Below are 17,970 nucleotides of genomic sequence, written 5' to 3' on the forward strand. Positions count from 1 at the left end.
AATGCAGCCTGAGGAATTCTGTCTGCTGGGCGGAAGCAGGCATTCACTCTTCAGTCTCATTTTCTGTCTTGCTCTCTCCCCCACTGGCAGCTCTGCCCTCACTACCAGACTCGGAGGAGAGGTCGTCATGAGGAGATGCTCTTATCCTAACTGGGGGTATGATTTCTGTGGAGGCAGATTTGGCTTGGGAGTTAGAGGGTGGTCCTCCTCAGTGGAGGTGGGAAGATCATAGCTGGTGGCTCCCACGGAACGGGTAATTACAGGGAAAGCCAGTGGTTTGGATTTTACGACCCAAGGAATTTTTTTTTAAGCCACCCCAGGCTGCAGCTGGGGGAGAGGCAAGGATCATTTCCTGAAGGGATGTCTGCAAGGAGGCGAGTTCTGTAGAAAGGTGGGTGTACTCTTTCTGGAGCTGTAAAACTTCTTGTAACCCTGCTACCTGAGACGCAAGTTTGTCTCTGGCATCTATGACAGTTGGGATGGGCAATGTTTGAGGCCAGGGGGTGGGTGTGCAGATTGGCAGAAGGTAGGGAGGGAGCCCATGTGGAGGGGGCTAGGCTGATCTGGCTTACTAGAAGGAACCACCTCTTCCTCCAAAGTGTCTGCGTCTCCAGAATCTAGAGGCCCCTCAGCCAAGGGTTTTTTAAAGACTGGATTGATCAGTGACATGTCAATAGGAGATGAATCCACTGGGAGAGGGGGATAAAGAGAAGCCTGCAGGGCTTCAGGCATGTCTGTAATTACTGAAGTAGGTTTCTTGGTGGGGAGGGTGCTCACTGAAGCCACCCGAGACAAGGGGCAAAGACAGTATTCCACAACTGACAAAAGTTGCTGCTTTGCAGGATCATCAACCGCACTTTCTACTACATCACAAATGAATAAGTGAAAAACCTTTGCAGGGACAGCATCAGGGTCCTGCCTGGACAATATTTCATTTAATTCTCGACCTACTCTTCACCATTTTTAAAGATGTATCTCTGTCCCATAAATTATAAACCAGGGGCAAGCTTGATCTATAAAAATAAAAATTTATCAAATCTTTTTTCTTAACTCGAACTCCCCTTTCCCTGAGTGAAGCTTTCAGGTCTCTGATGAAGACTGCTTCCTTTGACAGTTTAGTTCTCATTTCTCAGCAGAGAGGAATTACTTAACAAGGACGACTTCTACTATGAGCTGTAGGAGCATTCCTCAAACAGTTTATTCTTCTAGTAGTGACAAAATTCTATTGGAGCTAATCTCCATGGTCTCTGCTGGGCAAAGGTCCGTGCCTTGAGCCCCACATTAGGCGCCACTCTGTCCCTTCCAGCAGGACTTAGTTATTCCGTGGGTCGAGGAGGATGGAGGCCTGTAAGAGAAACGGGTGGAGAAAAGGAAGCAAGACCAAGCAAAGGGTTGTAAAGGTCTGTTTAATGGAGGCTAGGAGCCTGATTATAAGCACACAATGAGAAAAAATATGGAGGGGTCGAGGGGGTATAAAAAATACAGAGAAAGGGATGGACATCTGGGGCAGATGCTGATTGCAAGCTTGAAACATCTTGCAGCTTATCTTGGAGTGTCAGCCCTAACTAGACAGTCCCAGGCACCAAATGGAGACATGAAGCATGAGGTGAAGCTGACTTTATCTAAGCAGTCCCAGGTGCCAAGTGGAGACATGAAGGAGGGGGTGACATAATTCCCATCAAAGGGTCAGCCGGATCTTCAGGGTGAGAGCTGTTGAGGGTCTGGATTCCTACACTTTGGTCTCTCACACATATCCCATGGACAGCTTTTTTCCTGTATTCCTAACCTGCTAATATATTTGACAAATTTCAGTTTTATGTGTGGTGATTCCCTGCAGGGTTTACAGTAAGCACAAAAAAAACTAATCCATAAAAAGACAAAAATAAAACTTAGCTCAGACCAATTTTATTGTAACTGGTACTGGACCAGGGCTTCTAGAGTCTGGCCCAGATAATGTTAGTTAATCCATTTTTAAGCACAGCACAATTTTAGGAAAAAAAAAAGTTTTCAGGTAACAATTAACCCAGTCCCAAGTTCACAAATTAACAAACGTTTCCATGGAGAACTTTACAAAGAAAATCTTGCTTCTTTCTGAAGAATGGGCATTGTTATTTCATAAATAGTACCAAAGAACTAGGTTGTACAGAGATTGATTGTGATAAACATAATGTCTGTAGGTGTCAGGATTGATCTGGCCCTAAGAAAACATAGAAGTCACTTAGGCTGTTGCAAAGGGACATCACTCATAAGAACAAGCTTTATGGACTAGAAACAATGCACAAGACCTAGGTAAAAATAGTCTGAGATAATAAGAACAAATTCTGGGAGACATGGGCAAAGCCTGACTCATCAAACAATAAAGCCTCACAAGGTTATAACATTATGTCATTGCTGGCACTCTAGAAATAGCAGATTTTCACCTCATTCCATTGAAGATATAAACAGTATGTTTAAATTTCATGGCTTATCTGTGTGAACAAGGTCCTTTTACTCTTTACACTTGAAGATTTCTATAATACTTTTTATTTTACTGAAATTTATTTATTCATCCAACAATCTGTAAAACTCATTGTTCATTACTTTTCTGTGTCTAGAAATAGAGACCATGACCAAGAAAAAAATTAAAATAAGGCATTAAATTTTCAAGGTTGAGGTTGTTTACATTTTCAAAGAATGATTCTGTGCCCATTATGTCTGTGACCATTAGGGAGCATTGGCATCAGGCAGGCAGGCATGGAATTGGAGCAATAGCTGAGCACAATAGGAGAGGGAGAGGGAGAGGGAGAGACACAGACATAGATATAGAAAGAAAGGAGATGGAGAGAGAAAGGAGAGATGATACAGCATGAGCTTTTCACACTTTATTTTTTTTAAGATTTATTTATTTATTATATGTAAGTACACTGTAGCTGTCTTCAGACTCTCCAGAAGAGGGCGTCAGATCTCGTTGTGGGTGGTTGTGAGCCACCATGTGGTTGCTGGGATTTGAACTCTGGACCTTCGGAAGAGCAGTCGGGTGCTCTTACCCACTGAGCCATCTCACCAGCCCCGCTTTTCACACTTTAAAGCCCACCCTCTCCATGGCATACCTCCACCAACATGGCTCCACCTCCTAATCTTTTCCAAACAGTTCACTAAATACGGCTGTGTAATCAAATACATGAGTCTAAAGAGGCCATTTTTTGTCAAGGCATCATACTCAACAAACTTTATACATATAAACATACTGATTATGTCTCTGGGAAGATGTACTACACAATAACTGAACTGTGATTCTATATAACTGCATTTATCTATTTTGTCCAGTGTTTGAGGCATGCTCATTTCTGGGACTTGGTGTTATATATCAAAGTCAGAGACATGATTCTGTGATTTGAACTTAATGAACTACACTAGTTCCTCTTACATTATTCAATCAGCACCACTGTTGCCTTTGAAACCAAAAGCAATTGAACATTTTTTTAGAGGGGATGCATTTGGTTTGAAAGTCACAGAAAAAACTCTTATTAAAGCCTGTACCATCATTGACTTCTTTGATTTTCCTAAAAGAAGTGTGTGTATGTGTGTGTGTGTGTGTGTGTGTGTGTGTGTGTGTGCATGAATGTATACAATTTTATGTATACACATGTATATACATAAAAATATTTTCATGGGCCTGGAAGAAATATCTAAATAGTTAAGAGAGCTGATGCTACTTTTCTAGGGGAAATAAGTTAGTTTCTTCTGTGGTTATTTTATAATATCTGTCTCTCTGTCTCTCTGTCTCTCTGTCTCTCTGTCTCTCTCTGTCTCTCTCTCTGTCTCTCTGTCTCTCTGTCTCTCTCTCTCTCTCTCTCTCTCTCTCTCTCTCTCTCTCTCTCTCTCTCTCTCTCACACACACACACACACACACACACACACACCACATTTTTGAGTTTTGGGGCAACATCTCTGTCTTGTCCATAATACACTATCACTATCACAACCAATTTTCTGCTTACTCGGGTTCTTGTAGTCTTCCATGATGTAATTTGATTATTAAGAGTAGAAGGTACTTTATAAATGTCTTATTTTGGACTAGATACCTATGGTCACTTATTCTCTACATTGTGAGTGGTTGTAGAGTTCCTTGATGAAAACTATATCTCATTAGTAATATTTTAGCAGTAGATTACTCTCTAGTCCCTATGCCCCTTCTAGCCATGTGATCCTGGCTAAATTTATACTTCCTGACATAAATTATTTCTAATTCATTGGACATTCAATTTATTTACATAGCAGTATGTTACCCCGAAGACCCAAGGGACATTAATGTACCTTTGGGGATATATTGTTTATTCTGTCATTTTATTAAGTCTCAGGAGTAATAGCTGGATAAGACTATTGATAACTTCCCTCTCATGGCAGCTTGCATAGCACATTCTCAACCTGTGATATCTAGTTCTTAGGGAGGAAGAGAAAGCTATTTTTTTATTTTTTATTGAAAATTGATTCTTATCTCATTGAAGACAACAATTTCCCTTACCTTCATTCTTCCCAGTTTCTCCTGACCTCACTTCTAACCATGATCTTCTCCCCCTTTACCTTTCTTCAGAAAAAAAAAAATAACAGGCTTTGTAGAGACAATATCCAAATGTGAAAAACCAAAATACAATAAGACAATACAAAAATTCCCACACCAAGGCTGTTTAGGGAATTCAACAGGAGGGAAAGAGAGAAGAACAAGAAAAAGACTCAATGACCTACCCGGTACTACAATTAGGAGTAACCTATACTCAGAGGATCCGGTGAAGAGCACTGTAGCAACTCATATTGTTGCTTCAAAATCTGTAATCCAATATGTACCCTGCTTAGTAGAATCAGTGGGGAATTTTCTTCTCATAGTCTCCATCCTTTCTGACCCTCTTCTTTCCCTCTTCTATAAGATTTCCATTGCTCTGAGGGAAGGAGTATGGTAGTAACCTCTAATTTGTACTCTCCATATTATGTCTGGCTTTGGGTTTCTACACACTCCCTTAGAGTATAGTAGAATATCATTGGGAATAATTTTATTGATACTTTGGATTAGTTGTGAATGTTCCTACTGAAGGGTTCTGGGTTATCCAGATTCTGTTTTCTGGTCCTCCAGGCAGTGTCAGACATGACCTGTCTCCTGAGGAATAGGCCTCAAGTTAAACCAAATGTTGTGTGGTCACTCACACATGTTTAGTGTAACCATTGTTTCAGCATATCTTGAAGGCAGGAGTGATTATAGGTCATAGGTTTTGTGGCTTGGTTGGTGTCTACATTTCTCTTTTTGTAACCTGTAAACTACCTTTTTATGACAAAAATACTATAATGTACGGGTAAAGGCATCATTCAGGCACTAGTTTTACCTCTCCGCTTTCAATGAGCTGTGTGGATTCTGTCCTCTACAATGTGGGTCTACTTTCAGTTTGTGGAGATCAATCTTCTGTGCTTGCATCAGACTGGAAAATTTTTGGGATCTCCACATGATACTCTTAGCCAACAATTCAAATGAATCCATCTATAGAGGGTCACTACTAACAAAGAATCATACTGGTTTTGATCTGTTTTATCCAGTAGTGACCCTGGGATAACCCTTATCAATTTCAGGAGTTTTCCACTGCAGTACAGTTCCACTTCATTCCTCCATATTTTCCCCAACTCAATTTATCTCTCCATGTACTCTCTCACATTATCACATCCTTCCCTACGAGATACTTATAGATAGTGTTCCCACCCATTTACAGTCCACCACAAAAAGCTATTCTATTTTGCTTCCAAGAAAAATCCAAGAGCACTCCCAGACCAGAGTTAACCTCTTTACATAAACTATCTAGGTCGGTAGATTATAACTTGATAAACCACTATATCCACTTAAAAAAGTTATCTTGCTGATGATGACATTTTCTATTTCAATATATTTGTAAGCAAATTTAATGAGGTCAATGTTTTAACAGTTGAGTAATATTCAATTATGTATATGTACCACATTTTCTTCATCCATTCTTTTTTTTTTTTTTTTTTTTTTTTCGAGACAGGGTTTCTCTGTATAGCCCTGGCTGTCCTGGAACTCACTTTGTAGACCAGGCTGGCCTCGAACTCAGAAATCCGCCTGCCTCTGCCTCCCGAGTGCTGGGATTAAAGGCGTGCGCCACCACGCCCGGCTTTCTTCATCCATTCTTCAGTTGGAGGAAGTCAAGTTTGTTTCTGGTTTCTGATTTCTGGTTATTATAAATGAGGCCATAAATAACATAGTTGTTGAAGTATTTTTGTTGTAGAATAGACTGCCCTTTGGGTATATATCCAAAAGTGGTATAGGTCTTGAGGTATATAATAAACAACTTTCTGAGGAATCCATATTGATTTCAATAGTGACTGAAAAAGGTTACACTCTTACTAAAATTGAGGAGAGATCCCCTTGTTACACATCTGCCACAGACCCTCTGGGCCCCTTTGTCTGTGTGGAACTGGTCTCTAGTCTCGGGTGGGCAAAGCATTGGATGAATTGACAGACAGGAGAGTTTGTGTAGAATCTGAATGTAATTTGTCAATACGAGCATCAAACTTTTTATACAGAAGACAATAAGGAAGTTGGGTGACATACTTGCAAGGTACAAAGAGGTTACTGGATTCTTACATAAAACAGAGGAATGCAAACACAGAAGGTCTAACAGGAACCACCTGGGATAGAATTTATTGTTAATAACTGGGATCAAAAAGGGCTCCACCTAAGATTCACTTAATCGTAGAAGCCAGGGTCAAGGGCTTCATGCCCTTGCCATAGTTCCTATTTTAGGCTATTTTATAGTCCACCTTCCCCTTAGGCCATTGTAAATATGTGTGTATGGGTGTAACTCAGCTATAGTTCTAAGTATCTATTCTGGTTTCTTCTTTGGTCTGAAACTTCCTTCTTCCTTGGTGATGGTAAATTGCTGTGTAGGGCAGTGACTTAGCTTTTATTTAAAATGATAGTGTAGTACCATAGGCTTTTCTGAATGTCACTGAATAGCAACATTCTTACTGAATTTCAAGCCTATGGTCTTGCTCAAGGACGTTCTAGGACTGTTGGAACACTGGTGAAGGCTTTAGCTATGTCGGAATTCAATCTTAAAGGCGCTTATAATAGGATAATACTAAAAGAGAGCACGTGGATCCATACACTAGACTAATGTGGGAATGGAAAATTAATGTATGGGTTAGAGAGAACCCAGACTCCAGGAGTGAGTTTCCATGAATCTCTTTTGCCTCATGAGTAGCTTCCAAGCCTCAGCCTGTCAAGCTGACTCAACCAGAGAGCGTGGCACACATCCTTGCCATCATGAACTCTCACTTCTGATATTGACCTTAGCCATTTTACAGGTGTAAGATGACATCCAAAATAGTTTTGATTTGCATTTGTCTGATGTTGAACACCTATTTAAGTGTATGTCAAATTTTTGAAATTATTTTATTATGAATTCTATGTTTAGAACTGTACCCCTGTTTAATTGGATTATTTGATTTTTTGATATGTATTTTCTTGATTTCTTTATATATTTTGGATATTAGTTCTCTATTGGATGTGAAGTTGTTAAAAATATGTTTTCTATTCTATAGGATTCTATTTTGTTTGAACCGAGAGTGTCTTTTGCCTTTCAGAAGGTTTTCAGTTCTATGAAGTATCATCTATTAATTGTTCATCTTACTTTCTTCTCTATTGGTATTTTATTTAGAAAATTGCCACCTTTGCCAAATGCATTCAAGGTTATTCCCTATTTTCTCTTCTCCCAGGTTCGCCATATCTTGTTTTATTTTGATTTGTTTGATACACTTGGACATAAATTTTGTTCAGTGTGATAAATATAGATCTATTTGCATTCTTCTACATGCAGATATCCAGTTTGACCAGCATCATTTTTAAAGATGTTTACCCCCTCAATGTGCATTTCTGGCTTCTTTATTGAAAATCCAGTGTCTGTGGTGTACGGGTTTATGTGTGGTTCTTCAGTTTGATTCCATTTATTAACACATCTGTGTTTATGCCAATGCTATAGCATTTTTCTTATTACAGCTATGCAGTCCAACTTGTTATTATAAACCTTATAGAATGTATTCAGTTTTATCATTGTGTACAGATAATAAATTAAATATGTGGAAAAAAATTTAAAAACGGGCCATTTTCAAGTAAGAAAGTGTCAGTATTTATATCCACAACATCAGAAAAACTCCCCATGTATAAATAAGAGATATACTTAAATTCAGTGTATTAAATATAGTTTTTAAATGTTAATTTTTTTAAGTCAAAACATTATTATTTGTCTTGTTTCTTACTATCAAACTCTGCTTTCACCTTTCTCTAGAGGGTGATACATAGGATATCAGCTATTATATTCTTTTTATGCTAAGATAAGAAAAGCATATTTGGAAATTTCAAAATTCCAAGCATTTATATTTATTATATTTGCATATTTTTCTGAAATTCACATCCTTTTTAATATTTTTGAATCTTTAATTACCAATTTTCTATTTAGATAGAAATATATTTGTGTCATGAGTGAAACCTTTTTAAAGCCCATAGAAAAGAGCAAGCCAGCAATCATGCATCCAAAAAATGAAGGAAGTGGGAAAATTCTACAGAATAAAATTTAAGCCTTCACTTTCAAATAATAATAGATACTGTAGAAATTGGGGGGGAGATGATATTTTTTTGGTTTTTACTATACCAGTTTGTTAGTATAAATATGTTGTATAGGAAAATGTTATCCAAATTACAGAAAATGTCACATGTATTTAAAATTTGTCTTTTTTTTTTTTTCGTAAAATGGTTGGGAGATTTTTAATGACTTCTTCTATTTCTTCAAGGGTTATGAGACTGTTTATATGATCCTGATTTAACTTTTGTACCTGGTATCTATTTACAAAATTGACAATTTCATCCAAATTTTTGAAGTTTTGCTGAGTATAGACTTTTGTAGTAGGATCTGATGATTTTCTTTTTTTTTTTTTTGAATTGTCTCAGTTTCTGTTGTCATATCTCTGATTACATTTGTTTGTTTGTTTGTTTTTTATTAGATATTTTCTTTATATACATTTCAAATTCTATCCTTAAAGTTCCCAATACTGTCCCCTCCCCTGCCCTGCTCCCCTACCTACCCAAGCCCACATCTTGGCCCTGGCTTTCCCCTGTACTGGGGCATATAAAGTTTGCAAGACCAAGGGGACTCTCTTCCCAGTGATGGCCGAATAGGCCATCTTCTCCTACATATGCAGCTAGAGACACGAGATCTGGGGGTGCTGGTTAGTTCATATTGTTGTTCCACATACAGGCTTGCAGACCCCTTCAGCTCCTTGAGTGCTTTCTCTAGCTTCTCCATTGGGGGACCTGTGTTCCATCTTACAGATGACTGTGAGCATCCACTTCTGTATTTGCCAGGTACTGGCGTACCCTCATATGAGACAGCTATATACCAGGGTTCCTTCAGCAAAATCTTGCTGGCATATGCAATCGTTTCTAGGTTTGGTGGTTGATTATGGGATGGATCCCTGGGTGGGGTAGTCTCTGGATAGTCCATCCTTTCATCTTAGCTCCAAACTTTGTCTCTGTAACTCCTTTCATTGGTATTCTAAGGAGGAATAGAGTATCCACCCGTTGGTCTTCCCTCTTCTTGATTTTCTTGTGTTTTGCAAATTGTATCTTGGATGTTCTATGTTTCTGGGCTAATATCCACTTATCAGTGAGTGCATATCTAATGACTTCTTTTATAATTGGGTTACTTCACTAAGGATGATATCCTCCAGATACATCCATTTTTCCAAGAATTTCATAAATTCACTTTTTTTAATAGCTGAGTAGCACTTCATTGTGTAAATGTACCACGTTTTCTGTATCCATTCTTCTGTTGAGGGACATCTGGGTTCTTTCCACAAATTCACCCCATCACCTTAATTTGCATGCCATGATTGCCAACACATACACACACAGCATACAAATACACCCACAATAATAAATTGTCTTTGATGTTTTCAAAAGTGCATGTGTCTTTCTTGGGATGTATTTCATACAGGGACAAGGGACCCTGATAGATATTGCTCACAAACAGACACACAAATACATGCTAAATTACCATCTATCATAATTCAAATTTAAATTAAAATCAGAATCACAGTGGGATACTACTTTATAACTATCAGGATGATTAATAATTTATTAATTTTCTGTTAACTGTAAAAGAGTCTAAATTTATGTAATGTAAATAGATAAGTGATGTGTTGTAGCTTATAATTTCAAGGCTGAAACATAAGTTGCCTTAGAAAGAATACTGCTTTTATTGATATTTCAAGCTTCCAGCTTTTGCGTACATTGATACTCTTAACTAAAGTTTTATCAGACCTTTGATCTCTCTCTCTCTCTCTCTCTCTCTCTCTCTCTCTCTCTCTCTCTCTGTGTGTGTCTCTGTCTCTGTCTCTGTCTCTCTGTCTCTGTCTCTCCCTGCCATCCTCTGTGTGTGTGTGTTTTGCTTTTTTATTTTCTGCCATTTGTCTTCTTCATTTTAAAATTTTGCTTTATATACATCTTACTATTAGTTCTCTAGCTTCTAAATGGGGTATATAGATGGCTAGAGTGGGAGTTTTTGGAACTTCAAGTGGTTAAATAATGATACAGAAACTTATTAATATTTATAAAATATTAGGTTTTAGGTTGGACTCCCTCCTGACTACTGTAAACTGACTAATTCTGGGGCCTATATCCTGATATATGGCCTGCTCTATCTCTTTGCTGATGATATTCATGTACTTCTACCTCTATATCCCTTTGTCAGATCCCCCATGTCTGCTCCTCTGATTTTTCTCTCAGAGACTGTCTCTCTTTCTGTAAGTGTGGCATTCCCTTTCTTGTTTAGATATTGACTATTAGCTCTTTTTAAAGCTAATAAATAGGTGAGGGATGAAGAATGTGCTGAGACAGGTGATATGTAGTTAGAATAGCAATAGCAAAATCCAGTTAGCACTCACTTCTTGGCTGGTACAGCAATCAACCTTTGAGTATACAAAAGCAACTTTCACACAGTATACCCCAACACATTATTAGATCCAGATGTATGTTCTTCTCTAATATATGCATTCAGTATGATAAATTATTTATTATATATTATCACTGTGTTAAATGAATTTTGATAAGTGGTGTTTTCATTTTCATTAAAAATAGTTAAATTATCTCATGGGAATTTTTAGAATCTAAGGTAATTTAGAACTGTAATAGCCAAATAGCTAAATTGTATTGTGATGTTGGGGATTTTTTTCTAACCATCACTGGATTACGGTTTAGTTTAATACCATGTTGATCTGCTACAATTTAGATCTGAATTATCCCACAAACACTCTGGTATGAAAGACTCAATCCCCAAATTGATATTGTGAAGTGATAGTAGCAATACGCACATGCAGTCTTCACATTAGTAAAAGTATATATGGCATTCAAGGAATCTCAAGATCCTCATGCCTTTTTCATTTCCCCTAAATTCTCCACTTCAAAGTGGTTTTGCACTGCAATGATGTCTTACCATACCATATGAATAAATAATGAGGGCTAATGTGTTATATGCTGAAGTATTTAGAAATGCTTGCTATACAAAATCCTTGCTGTTTCTAATTCATTTAGATGTCTCCATATGTATCTAGTCCTGCCATGGAAGCAATTTAGTATTATGTGCAATGAATTCAAGTTACACACACACACAAATAAACACACATGTATGAATATATCTATACACACATATGTATATATATATATATATATATATGTGTGTGTGTGTGTGTGTGTGAATAGATATATTGCTAACTCTATACCAAACACATTCATAAAGTTATTAATACAAAAAAAGTTCTTGGATCTTCAGAATAAGCTAAGATCCCAGCCAGGAAGGACATAGGTATTACTATATTGTTAAATTATGTATAAATCATGCTTTTTTTACAAGCCAGGAATACAATTTTTTCCATTGCTTTGTTGTGAAGTATTAGAAAGTTAAGAAGTGGGCCCCTTTTTTCTCAATGAATCCCTCTCTCAGTCTTGTGAATAAACTTTGAGAATTGTGTACAGGCTGGTTTTGTGTGTCAACTTGATACAGGCTAGAGTTATCACAGAGAAAAGGAATTTCAGTTGAGGAATAGCCTCCACTAGATCTAGCTGTAAGACATTTTCTCAATTACTGATCAAGGGGGAATGGCCCCTTGTGGGTGGTGCCATCTCTGGGCTGGTAGTGTTGGGTTCTATAGAAAGCAAGCTGAGCAAGCCAGCTGAAGAAAGCCCATAAGTAACATCTCTCCATGGCCTCTGTATCAGCTCCTGCTTCCTTTCCTGCTTGAGTTCCAGTCCTGACTTCCTTTGGTTGATGAACAGCAACATGGATTTTTAAACTGAATAAAGCCTTTCCTCCCCGACTTGGTTCTTGGTCCTGATACTTGTGCAGGAATAGAAACCCTACCTAAGACAAATCGCAATTATAATCAGCCACCAAACCCAGGCACTATTGCATATGCCAGCAAGATTTTGCTGAAAAGACCCTGATATATCTGTCTCTTGTGAGGCTGTCAGGGCCTGGCAAACACAGAAGTGGATGCTCACAGTCTGCTATTGGATGGAACACAGGGCCCCCAATGGGGGAGCTAGAGAAAGCACCCAAGGAGCTAAAGGGGTGAGTAAGCCTATAGGTGGAACAACAATAAGAACTAACCAGTACCCCAGAGTTCCTGTCTCTAGCTGCATATGTAGCAGAAGATGGCCTAGTAGGCCATCATTGGGAAGAGAGGCCCCTTGGTCTTGCAAATTTATATGCCCCAGTACAGGGGAATGCCAGTACCAAGAAGTGGGAGTGGGTAGGTAGAGAAGCAGGGCAGGGGGAGGGTATAGGGAACTTTTGGGATAGCATTTTAAATGTAAATAAAGAAAATATCTAATAAAAATTAGGAGAGTAACAACAGCATTAAAATATCATAAAAAATCTTTTAAATAAAAATGTTAACAGAAATATAGGAACTGTCAGATAGGTTAAGCATTACATTCAACTGCAATATGTCTTGTTTATAAAAATATATTTTAAATACGTAGAAACATATTAAAATCGAAATATGAAGAATAATTGTTTACTAAAAAGCATACTGCTGCATTAACTTTTTACAATAAAAAGGTTAGAAAATGAAGACTGTCAGGAGGAAAGGACCACTTAATAATAAATATTCTGTAAGAAGACGTAGCACTTTTGCATGTGTATGTATTTAACATCAAATCAGGATATGTGTGAAGCAAAAACTGATAAAAATTTCAGAGCAAATGAGATAAACTCACTGTTACAGTTTGAGACTTCAGCACTGTTCTATCAGTAACTGACAGGTGCAGCAGGCAGAAAATCAGTACAGATATAGTTGAACTTAACAGTGCCATCAATCAACTGGATCTAATTGACATTTATAGAACACTTCATCCAATAGCAAGTAAATGCAGTCTTCTCATATGTACACAGAACATTCATCAAAGAGATCATATATTATATTAGAAAACACACCTCAACAAATTATAAACAGAAATGATACAATCTTCTCAAATAATATGTTAGCCAGTTTTCCATTAGTATAGGAAATATTGAACATTAAGTGGGTTATAAGTAGCAAAGATTTAGTATTGCATAGATTTCTAAAGACTTCAGCATTAACCCACTTTGTTTAATCCTATGGTATGGTAGCACACCATTACTGTGAAAAATCATTTTGAGGTGGAAAATTTTAGAGGAACTGTGAAAGGCATCAGAATCTTGAGATTCCTTGAATTCCATACACACTGTTGCTGATAAGAAGACTGCATGCTTTTATTGCTTCTGTCACTTTAAAATATAAATTTGGGAATTGAGTCTTTCACACAAGAGTGTTTATGGAATATTTAAGATCAAAATTGCAGCAGATCACCATATTATTAAATGTGATAAAGTGCAATACAGTGATGACTAGAAAAATCCCTTCCCATACAATACAATTTAAGTAATACATTTCTGAATTGCCTTGAGTATAAAAATTCACAAGAGATAACATATATTCACTGGACACGTAGGTAAAAAATAAAATGAAACCTTTAAAGAAAGACATGAAAACATAAAAGTGCATACGTTGAGAAGAAACAAGACTGCCTTCACTGATAGCTTCATTTTCTACTTTTAGAACACTTCAAATTATCAACTGTTTCTTTAAAGTCTTAAGTATCTATATAGCATGGTTGTAAAGTGCAAAATTAATAGAAATGTCAATTTACTTTTATTTATATTAAAGGAAATACATTAGAAAAAAATGTGTATTTAGAAGAGTGACAAATGTATATGTGTCTCAGGACAACAAGAAAAGGAAAATCATGATTGGTACTAGATAGTAAGGTCATGAACATTAGAAGAGAACCTAATGCTGTCATTTATCTAAACCAGGATAACTTCTAACAAGATTCTAAATATTTCCTGCTAATCAGCAGTTCAGTATAGCTCTCATTTCTCAATTTGAAACAAATGGAAACTATTACTGGAAACCATGAGTGCTCAAAATGAAGAAATAATAACTGATTGTGGCAAACTGACCTACAAGTAACATATCTACAACACAACTCTGAAGTTAAAGCTCATGAAACCATGCAGAAGAATAGTCAGAAAGATTATAATATCAGAGGACCAAGAAGACTTCTACAAGATTGTCTCCTAGATATGATTTGGAAGTCATATCTACAAATCAACACATTATAATTGCCTAAACAAGACTCTAATAATGTCCACACAAACAGATATCCTAATAATGACTTTTGGAGAAGTGAAATTTTATTTTAGAGTTATTGAACTGAGTTCCATAAAAATCCTATGGTTTCAGGGTACCTCAGCCAGCTATGGGAATTTGGAAATATGTGTGCTTTTAGAAAAATAAATAAATTTCACACTATAGTTTAATCAAACACTTGATGGGCCCACACCCAAAGGTACACAGATAGAATAAATTGAAGTTGATGTGTTATTAACATTAAAAGAAGATAACACAAACATAGGAGAAGCAGGGAACTGAGGGTGTATCAAAGATGAGTTGCAGATGAATATGTGAAATATATTACATATTATTCAGGAATTAATTAGAATATGTGAAAATGCTAAGCAATGAAAATGATAAAAGGTAATCATGATGTGATGATCCTGATGCACCTAACTGTCAAGAGACTGTAGGCCCCAGGAAGTTTATAGGTCAGGTGTGGTTGGGGGGCATTCACGTGGAAACAGGGGGTGGGGAGAAGGTATGGGATGTGTAACAGTCAGAGGGTAGATGAGGGGAGAATAACATATGGAGTATATAATATTAAAATAATTAATTTAAAAAAGAAAAATATAAATAGAAACTCATGAATCTGAAAAGTTTAGTAATGTAAATAACACTGCCAATATGACAAACGATCTGATTACTCACTGGGAAAGAATACCAAGATTACAGTCAACAGAACACTATTATCCACATATATAAAGAACACAGAAGTTAGACTCCAACAAACTAAATAACCCATTTTTTAAAAATGGGGTACAGATCTAAACAGAGAATTCTCCACCATGGAATTTTAATAGCCAAGAAGCACTTAAGGAAATATTCACCATGTTTAGTCATCAGGGAAATGCAAATCAAAAGAACTCTCAGATTCTAATTTCCACCCAACAAATTCTCAAGTGACAAGACTTTCTGGTGAGGATGTGAAGCAAAGGTAACATTCCACCTTTGATGGTGGGAATGCACACTTATACAACCATGCTGAAAATCAATATGGCAGCTTCTCAGAAAATTTGGAATCGATCTTCCGCAAGACCCAGCTATACCACTATTGGGTATATACCAAAAGATTGCTCCATCCAACAAGGACAATTGCTCTACTATGTTCATTGAAGCATTATTCATACTACCCATAACCTGGAACCTACCTAGAACATATACTGAAGAAATGATAAAGGGAATGTTGCTTATTTTCCCAAATATTATACAACATCATGAATTTGGCAGTCAAATGACTTTAACTAGAAAGTATCTCAAGTGAGGAAATTCAACCACTAAATACAAATGTGGTATGTATTCACTTATAATTGAAGATTAGCTCTTAAGTAAATTATAATCAATCTATAACACAGAGCCCCAATGAAGTTAGGAGAAGAAATAGCTTATAGCAATTAGCATTGATTTCTTTCTTAGTCAAGGTTTCTATTCCTGCACAAACCAAGAAGCAAGTTGGGCAGGAAAGGGTATATTCAGCTTACATTTTCCACATTGCTGTTAATCACCAAAGGATGTCAGGACTGGAACTCAAGCAGATCAAGAAGCAGGAGTTGATGTGGAGGCCGTGGAGGGATGTTCTTTACTGGCTTATTTGCTCTGGCTTGCTCAGCCTGCTCTCTTATAGAACCAAGACTACCAGCCCAGAGATGGTCCCACCCACAAGGGGACCTCCCCCCCTTGATCACTAATTGAGAAAATGCCTTACAGCTGGATCTCGTGGAGGCATTTCCCCAACTTAAACTCCTTTCTCTGTGATAACTCCAGCCTGTGTCAAGTTGACACAAAACTAGCTGGTACAATATCCATGTAAAAGATAAATTGCATATTTTCTGAGGGTTGGGGATAGCTTCAATATGAGTTTTTTGACCTTAGCTTACTGTATCTTGTTTTGTCCTGTCTGATAGTCATCTCTTGGAGAACTGTTCTTTACTGAAGTAGAAATGGAGGTAGAGTGGATCTGGGAGAGATAGAAGGTAGAAGAAAGCTAAGAGTGGAGAGATGAAAACTGTGGTCAGGATATATTGTATGAGACACAATCTATTTTTAGTAAAAAGAAAAGTTCACACACACACACACAAACAAAAAAAACACATGAAAAATAAATAAATGTGCAAGTTTTGCTTTGTGGGTAACCAACAGCTATCTAATTGAAGATGTGAGTAGGAAGAATCAGGGTAGGGGGAGTTATAGAGGGAGAGTGTGTAGGGAGAGACAGCTGAAATTCCAGGTGATATGGAAAACTACTGGAGTGGAAATGTCTTAGTATCTCTGAAGGTGACTCTAATGAGGTCTCTTAGTAATGGAGAATATTGATTATGAACTGGCTATTATTTAGCCAGGCAAGTCTTCCACTTGTGACTCAGTTACTTTTTGTTAAGTTGTCAATTAAAGAGGTCCTGTGGTGGTTATCTCTTAACAATCCAGGTCCATGCTATACTTGAAGGTCAGCCTTTGAAATCTGAAAGTACAGGTCCCATTGCAAAGGAAAACACCCATACAGCTTATTAAAAATAGAGTTTGAGCTGATGCAAGCTAGGAGCCTTTACCCTTACAGTCTAGTCTCTTTGGTGCAAGAAGGTACTCTGCAGGCTACTGAAAGAAAATGCTAGACACAAACCCAGTTGAAAATCCCTGCACCTACAACCTGTCCTACCTGCAAGATATACTTTGGCAATGGTGACAATAAACATGTGGCAGTGGCCAAACAATGTTTGGATTAACTTGAGGCCTATCACATGAAAGGTGGCTCATTTCCAGATGTAAAGAAACCAGAGACTATTTAGCCCATAGATCTAGGATAGAACCAAACACACTGACAAAAAAATCACTTAAATGATTCTTATGAATATTCTGCTATATCCATAGATTGGTGCCTTGTCCAATCAGCAACATATAGGTGTCTCACAACAGAATAGAGTGATTATAGATATCAATAACCAGACAATATGCAGTCTTAATTGGAGTTCTACCAAGGAAACTCTCCTCTCTTATATTGGAAATGGATATAAGAGTCAGAAGATATGAAGAACTTTAGGAAAACATGGTCACTGAATCAACCAAACAGAGCTCAAATTAGCTTACACAGACTAAAATGCAAATCATAGGGCCTCCATGCTTCTCCACCAGGACTGCTTGCATATATGTTATGACTGTTTGATTGGTGTTCTTGTGAGATTCCTA

Source organism: Mus caroli, unplaced genomic scaffold (genome assembly GCF_978045245.1).
Source record: "Mus caroli unplaced genomic scaffold, Mus_caroli_1 scaffold_5, whole genome shotgun sequence".
In the NCBI taxonomy this organism is placed as follows: domain Eukaryota; kingdom Metazoa; phylum Chordata; class Mammalia; order Rodentia; family Muridae; genus Mus; species Mus caroli.